The 8,755-nt window shown below is 41.8% G+C and overlaps 1 long non-coding RNA gene across 1 annotated transcript in view; it reads right to left on the bottom strand.

Annotated features, from left to right (window-relative positions):
* The window catches only part of LOC117948682, a 16,742-nt gene extending 15,947 nt beyond the window's left edge, over positions 1-795 (bottom strand). The window contains exons 1-2 of the long non-coding RNA XR_004657519.1: positions 785-795; positions 398-401 (exon numbers count right to left, since the gene is read on the bottom strand). This is a non-coding gene — a long non-coding RNA (uncharacterized LOC117948682). The remainder of the gene's footprint in view (positions 1-397; positions 402-784) is intronic.
* Between the last annotated feature and the right edge of the window lie 7,960 nt (positions 796-8,755).

Raw genomic sequence — 8,755 nt, 5'->3', positions numbered from 1 at the left:
CCTAACTTGCAAAAAAAATAAAACGTTTAAAAGTAGGCCACGTTTCGGAACTAGACCATCTTCCGGAAAATAGTGTTGTATCCATAGAAAGTCATCTCTGTCTTGTAAGAGGTAACTGTTTTTGTGCACATATCAAGGGGGGGATCAGCTGTGGGCTTGGCCATCAATTGGTATTTCAGACTGGACGTGCTGCGCTGATCGCTCAGTTCACAACGACGCCGTTAAAATGGGTTAATAACGTATTTAACTGACAGCACTAATAAACACATAACATTCATCCCCATATCCATTTCTATAGATATACTGTACCTTAAAGTATGATGTCTTACCAACGGTCTCCATGTTTACATATCTCACCTGTAGTTTCCATGTTTACCTGTCATACATGTGGTTTCACCTGTCTCACGTCAGCGTGATTACATCGTGCCCCCTCCCCACCTGTTTGACAACGAACCTCGCCGCCTCCCTGCAGGGTGGGGACGAGACGGCCGGCGGCGCCACCACCGACCCATTCGGCATCGGAAAGAAGTGACAGAAAGCAGCTGTCAACACAGTCATCAACATCATCCATAGTTATTTAAATACATAGATAACTTATTTGGCTTGTGAGATCTTGGGATGGACACCTGACCCGTTCTACCCATGAAGACTTACAGAGAAATACTTTTCTACTGCTTTTGGATGTTGATGCATATTCCAATTCCAAACTAATCAACACTGAATAACGCTGTTTAAAATATTTTACTGTTACAAACGTATTGAATTTAATTTCAAAAGAGGTGACGTTAATCCTTCTTGTGATGACACTTGTTGTCCCTGTGCCATATTGTTTTAGTGTGTGCGTCTTCAACCGTGTTCCAGGGTGCCTGCAGGTGGAGCCAAGGCCAGAGAAGATGTGGTACACCTGCACGGCCTGGCTCACATGAATAAACATTAAGATGGCTGCACACTCTGCTCTTATTCGTCATCATGCACCACCCTGGAGACACGCCAACGCTTCATTAATTCATTATGCTATTTATTTTCCTTTTACAGACACATTTTATGTTACACTCACAAATTTGTAGTTTGGTCAAATAAAGCCTTTGCTTGTTTGAGCTTATTGTTTTGTTTCAGGAAGGAGCCAACATGTAACAATCTTTTATGCCAACATAAAGTTGACTGTAAAGTGACTGTCCTGATACTGATTTAAACTAATGCTAGCTTGTGTCAGTTAAAGCCTTTTTTTATTAAAGTAATTACTAACACATCAGTAAGATGCGTTTTGTCATATCGTATAATATTAAAGGGGCAGCTCATTGGCTGAACTGCAGATCCTCAACTGGCCACTTGAGGCGAGTCAATCTTCTCAGACCTCCATGTTAAACCAATCCGGTCACACTTTACTTGAAGGTATCTACATAAGAGTGACATGACACTGTCATGAACACTTGACACTGTCGTGACGCAGTCATGGCACATGACACACATAACCATAACAGCCTGGTACAAAAAACAGTTTTGGTCTCTACAGCTAATGTCAACCTTCATGACCACAGTATGGAGGAAGAATTTTTATACAACAGACCTGTTTAAATTATATTAAAGCTTAAAGCTGCGCACTGCAACCAGCTACACAAGATATTTTGGTTTACACCTCCATCTATCCATCTTCGCAAGTCCGTCCCTATCGCTCCAATTATCAGCTGCAGACAATGCTGTATATACATAGTTGATATGTATATATGGGTGAAGCCCATCTGTGATCTGCTGCTCTGCCCACTGCTGTGTTTGAGGATGTTATCAGTGTGGGCACAATGACTGCAAATGCACAGAGCATGATCAGGAAGTGATGTGGGGAGACAACAAGCACAAAAACAATCACTCTTTGCGATTTCTTTTGATTGGAAGTTATTGTAGAAAACACATATTTTCCACCATTCTCAGACCTGAAGATAGATGACGCACACCTGGCTTTTGTAACCCGACCGTCCAGAGAGAGCACACTGGGCTTTTGTAACCCGACTGTCTGGAAATGCACCATCAAGATTGAAAGTGGTTAAGGTCGTCAGCCCCTGAACCAAATAGGACATAATACATATAATATGATTAATAAGTGCAGCGTGATGACAACCACCTAAAATGACAGAAGAAAAAAAATAATTTTGTAACCTACTTTTGTTTTTTAGTTTTGCCAATGTCCCATCCAATAACATGGAGGGGGTGGGGCTTATAAACTGTACTGCAGCCAGCCACCAGGGAGTGGTCGAGTTGTTTTGGCTTTTACAAAAAAGTTTTGGCTTCTACAGTTATAACACATTCTCACTCCCATCTCATAACATACAGACACTTGGTCAGGTGCCTTTGTTGTTGTTACATGACGCTAAAGAAGACCTTTGCCGTCATATAACACACACTTGATCGGGACAATTAGCGTCCCTTTTGTTAGATTAAGAAAAAAGCATTTTATGTGTGTTTACGGTTCAGTGACTCACGGGAATAACAGGCCGGTTAAAGAACCAATAGCTCAACTATACTATTGAGCTCTCAAGATTCACTGTAACCTTCCAAAGTGGTCTCACCATTGTATTGCTCTTGAACGCTCTAAGGCTCTGACTTATGAAAACTTTAGAAACGCAATTGCATTTTACTTTCAGATGCCTTACCAGCACTTGTTGCACCTTTTCCGACACACGTGAGACCAGGACGCCTCACTAGGTCGGTCTCACAGGCACTTATCCCAGTTCCCCCATACAAAAACAACTTTGGTCAGAAATCTTTTTTTTATAAATATACAAAGATTTGGAATGACATTCCGTATCACATCAGAACACTATCATCTATCACATATTTCAAAAAGGCATACAAACAGCTGCTTCTTAACAGTTACACTTGCACACATAAAAAAAATTTGTTTATGTATTGTCCAAGCCTTCTTTGTACTGACCGTATTTGTTCAGCCCTGCTGATGTTTTGTATAATATGTCTTTGTCCTTATGTAACTGTATTATGGATTTCATTTGTCGAAATCTATTTTTCCATATCGATGTCTTGTATTAATGTTTGTCCTGACGTGCTGTAACCATGTTTTATGTTTCTGCAGAACAGGAACCTGCTGAAAACCAGTTTTTAAACTGAGTCAGGCCCGTTTTTATATTGTAATGTAACGTTACTTTTTCTAACTTTCCTGTATAATAAATATATATGATGATGATGATAAAAGAAGAAAGAGGCTTCCCAAACACGTGGCAATAATGGGATGGTTAAAGACAGATGGACGCTAGCCCCACTCTCCTGGGTGAAAGTCCTGTGTTGGACCCATCCACCAACCCGACCAACCTCCCTACTTACATTCTACCCCAGTACATTCTACACACACGGCGTAGAGGGCCTTTTTCGTCGCATCAACCCCTGGTATCTGAGTTTCCGTTGTTTAATAATTAGCAGTCATTGCCCGGAAAAAATTATGTGTTGAGCTTGAGGTTTTAATAAACAAAAAGCAAAGTAGAAACAAACAAAGGAAGTCCTGAGAGGGGCAGGCAAAAACTAAATCCAGAGTGTAAAAAACAAGAACAGGGAATCTAAAACAAAAGCAGAACAAACCAGAAACAGAGACCAAAGGAAATCCAGGGGAAGTGACCATTCGGGAACTGGGGCCAGTGAGAACTCAGGAAACGGGGACTGAGGGCACTCTGGAACAGGGGTGCTGCGGCCAGCAGCTAAGATGGATCCCTTGGGTGCCCGAAGGTGGAGCCCCTCAGGCAGCCAAGCAGGACTTTGAAGGCTCCCAGGCGGCAGGTGGCAAAGCCAAAAAAAAACAGGCGGCCACACAGGATGGCGTAGGTGGTACCCCTCTGGAGGATGAGCAAGAGGGCGACAAAAGTGCCACTCTAGAGGAGGAGCAGAACGGTTATGGCAGAATCCTTCTGTCGGCCGACAACAAAGTCAGAGTCCCACCAGAGGCCACACAGGACGGCGAGGGCTCTGAGGCGGCCGGTGGTGAGGGCAAAGCCTCTCAGGCGGCTGAACAGGTCGGCAAAGGTAGAGCCTCTCAGGCTTCCGTCTGCGAAGGCAAATTCCATCAGGCAAACGGTGGCTAAGGCGATACCCTCTGGAAGCCTTCTGCAAAGGCGAATCCTTCTGGAGGCTGTCGGCAAAGGCTGTATCCCTCTGGAGGCCAAGCACAAAGGCGATATCCCTCAGGAGGCCGTTAACAAAAATGTACTCCTTCCGGAGGCCAGGCAGGCCTTGCGAAGGCAGAACCCCGCTGAGAGCCGAGCAGGCGAAGGGGCAGCTGGGCTGAAGACAGGCAAAGGGCCAGCTGGGCTGAGAGCAGGCATCTGGTCAATCAACAAGGTGACAGGAACAGAAGTCGGTTGGACCACCGACAAAACACAAGGAGCAGGAGTCTCTGCGGCACTGAATAAAGGGTCTGGGGTGCCCGACGAAGGCAAGGTCTCTGGGGTGCTTGACCAAGGCAAGGTCTTTGGTGTGCCTGACGAAGGCAAGGTCTCGGGGGTGCCTGACAAAGGCAAAGCCTCTTTTTGGTTAGTGAAGGACTCATTACGACTAGAGATCCCGCTTGATGGCATCCAAAGTGTGTGTGTGTTTGTGTGTGTGTGTGTGTGTGTGTGTGTGTTTGTGTGTGTGTGTCTTTAAAACATTAGCAAACCAAAACTCTTTCTAGCATGTATTTTGACAGGAAGAGGCAGGTTTAAGGCACTTTTCAGACAAAAAGCTTCATCTGTAATTTTAATTTTTACAGTGTGTGTTCTTAGTCCGGAAAAGTACTTTACACCGTCTAAACGTGAGACAGGTGCGTCAGAGGGGGATAAGCTGGTTTATCAATATGTTTTTTTGATTCTATTCGGTGCTTGATAATTTTATGAGCCCTTTTTGTTTGTACTGTAGTTTGCTTTGTTTAATTTTCTCAGCCTAGCAAATGGAAAATAGGCCTATTTTAATTCAGAGTGGCACAATTATGTGCATTAATGTTATTCTTTTGCCCTCGCTTGCTGTCGCAAGTGGCCTACATTTTAATAAAAATAGTATGAATCTACATCCCTTGATGATAACATTATTATTAATATACAGGCCTTCATATCAATTGCTTTTAAGCGCAATAAACATGGAACACATTTGACCAGAACTTTTACCATTTGAAAGGTTAAATAAAACCTACAGGTCACATTACCGGCACCAGTTTTGCCTGGTATACCACATGGGGCAAACGTTAAGCAAATTTTCTATCTTTTCAATTTGTTTTCCCTTTACTTGAGAGTGACAGTGGATAGACAGGAAAGGTGGGAGAGAGATGGGGGATGACACACAGCAAAGGGCCGCAGGTCTTATTCAAACCTGGGCCGCTGGGACTTCTACATGGGGCGCACACTCTTAATGGGTGAGCTAGATGTTGCCCCCACATTTTCTATCTTACGTTAACTATAGCCCAGGGCCTTATGAATTGTATAGGAGATTTAAATGTCAAATTGAACCCCATGCTGGGCTCTGCAGAAAAATATTAAAGGTATACGAAAGTTAATTAAAGATTTGGGCTTTTTTCCTCTCCCCACTCTGCCTACTCTCAAAATAATTACGTTTTCCTGAAGGATGAGCATGTGTAAAATCGTGCAGTTCAGGAATAATGGACCTAATTTTGAAAAGTAGGATTTTGTCATGGAGGCTGAAATCTTCTATACCAGTAGGGAAATAGAAATTACCACAAAGAAAAGGATAATGGGAAAATAATTACTGAAACAGCAGCATTTGAAAAAAAAAACAAGAAATAATTAATTGAGTGAACTTGAAATGACCTGTTTACATTGTAATTGTTTTTAACAATCTGTGTTGTATACCTTTATATAAATGTAATTGATTGTGTTTTTGCCTGCCTCTTGGCCAGGAGTCCCTTGAAAAAGAGGTTTTTAATCTCAACGGGACTTTCCTGGTTAAATAAAGGTTAAATAAAATAATAAAATTTGGAAGTAAAATTCAAACAACAACAAAGGGAATAAGAACAACAACTTTGGACCCAACTCTTGCCAAAGAAATGCAACAGATAAAAACTCAAACATGTCTAAGAAGGAGGCTGGGCTGTTTGTGGAACAGAAACAGTGGGAGATAGGAAATAAATTAACAAACTTTGTGGCCTATAGACTAAAAAACAACAAACTGATTGACCTATTTACAAGAGACCCCCATGACAGTGGAATAAAATATGACTTGGATGACATCAGTATGAGTTTTAAAACATTTAATACACTCTACAGGGGCTGGACCTCCCAACAGTGTGTGAAACCCAAAATATGCCTTGAAGAGAAGAAATGAGAAGGGCTATTTCTAGGCTCATATCCAAAAAAAGGCCAGAGCTGGACGGCTACACAGCTGAATTGTATTGTTACTTAGAAACCCTTATTTCCCCTACTGCTGAGGACATTTAACTGGGTCCTACAGAAAGAGGAGACACCCTCTTCTGGCGAGAGGAAGTTTTAACCAGTTTGACCCAATCAGGAGTAGGAAGGAGACTGGCTGGACTGATTTTACGTACTGTACCTTTGAGTCTCTTAAACCAGGATTATAACATTTCTGCATCAATAGCTAAAAGACTGGAGAAGATTTGGCCTGAAATTACAGTATACACTTGGACCAAACATGCTTCATAAAACATTGCCCAACTCAGGACAATATCAGAAATATTTTACATGTGATTCTCCAGATAAACCAGGACCAAATGGAGGCAGTCATAGTGGTTTTGGATGCAGAAGAAGCTTTCAAATTAGTAAACCGGTTATTTCTATATGAAACTCTGCATACGTTTTAGTTTAACGAGACTTCCATACAGACAAATTAAGCCCTTTATATCACACTAATAGCAAGAAGAAAAATAAAATGGCTCAGCGTCCTTTGAGTTAAAAGGAAGATTTTGTTGGAGATGTCCCATCAGTCCCCTTCTGTTTGCACTCTTCATAGAGCTTCGGAGTCAACTGATCAGGCAAAATTATAGAATATGTTGAGTGTCAGTGTCAGGAGAACACAAAATTCTATCGCTTGCAGACGTTTTGGTTTGTTTGGCACCACGGCCCACTGTCTTCCTGCTTTATTGTAAGATCTTTTTGATTTTGGATTAGTATCAATGTACAGAATGAACTTTCATAAATCCCAGCTGCTAACATTTTAATATACTACCAATCAATAATTAAGATTTCATAATCATGCTATAAGGGAGGTAGACAGTTTAAAATCCCTAGGTTTGCTGACATCAAAGGACCTAATAAGGCTAGCCTCGGGAAATTATGACCCACTGTTGTCTAACATTAAAAAATGCCTGGCTAGGTGGAGTCTGTTGTATGAAATTGAGCAACATATAGAAATGCTTAAAATGAGCATTCTACCAAAGCTGCTGTATATTTATTCCAAACACAATCAATGGATATTTCACATAAGACATTTGTAGAAAGTTAATTTTTTTTTTAAGATTATTTTTTGGGGCATTTTTGGCCTTTAATTGAAAGGACAGTTGAAGATATGAAAGGGGAAGTGACATGCAGCAAAGGGCCGCAGGCCGGACTCGAACCCAGGCCCGCTGCGTCAAGGAGTAAACCTCTATATAGGGGTACCCGCTCTACCAACTGAGCTATCTGGGTGCCAGTAGAAAGTTAATTTTGAGATCCATGTGGCAGGGACAGAAACCAAAAGTTAGATATAAGCCCCTCCAGGTATACAGGGGTTAGAGGGGGTCTGACCCTCCCTAGCCTCAAACGTTATTACCAGCAGCTTCCCCAGCAGACTGGTTAAATGTGATGCATCAACCCTGTAGATGTGAGTTCATCAACTCATACAGAACATGTTTATAGTAAAAAAGCTTTGGAGGGATTGTCCCACATACTCATATTATGTTTTTTCCTCCCTTTTTGTTGTTTTTGGTTTGGTTGATCCTTGTTTTGTGTACAATGACGCTTTGTACCTGACTTTTTACTAAAAAATAATAATTTGGGAGTCGGTCATCCAAGAAGAGTATTGTGAATACAATTTATTAGAAAAACATTTCTTCTGACATCCTGTGTGCTCACAGCAGTGGTGATGAACCTGTGCAGAAATTTCAGAGCAGGCCAGCCAGAACACAAACAGGAAGTGGAACAAAAGAGTGAAAACATGGAGTCAACATGAACTAGGAACCAAATCAACTGGGTTAAAAAATTAAGGAAGTAATTTATTTTCTTAAAACCTGGATGTTGTGTAAAACAAAACCCCTTTCATCAAGGCATTCACATTTACTAGAAAAAGTGGATCTTCAAATCCAACTTACTAACTAGCCTCCAAATAAAGAGACCATAAAGAGGGATGGAAATTCTCTTTTCCATTAAGGTACAGTATCTCAGCAGTGCAGTTCACACACTCACACCTCTTACACATGTTTCAATGTAATTAAATACAGTACTATATATCCCAACAAACGAGTGACCAGAGGCGGGTGAGGAGGCCTGCTGATGTGCTTCATCCAGCATTGGCTGCAGGACAATTTTTGCTCATTCGGACACTGTGTTGACTGAAAAAGACTGCAGCAGAGGTGCAACAGAAGGCAAAGTGGTGTTTTCCCACTCAGGAGGAGGAGAAGGGCGGAGGAGGACTGTGGGACAGTGTGAGAACAAAGTCTGCCTTCACACTGAAAGCAACAAGTGGCAACAACTTAAACCGTGTGTGCTTATTGGCAATTAAAAGCCAGGTGTCTGTGCTTCTTAGCTTCTCTTAGCTACTATTTCTAATTTCCTACATTTTG

Source organism: Etheostoma cragini, chromosome 8 (assembly GCF_013103735.1).
Source record: "Etheostoma cragini isolate CJK2018 chromosome 8, CSU_Ecrag_1.0, whole genome shotgun sequence".
Taxonomy (NCBI): domain Eukaryota; kingdom Metazoa; phylum Chordata; class Actinopteri; order Perciformes; family Percidae; genus Etheostoma; species Etheostoma cragini.
The sequence above is the reverse complement of the archived record's forward strand: the minus strand, read 5'-3'. Positions and strand labels throughout refer to the sequence as shown.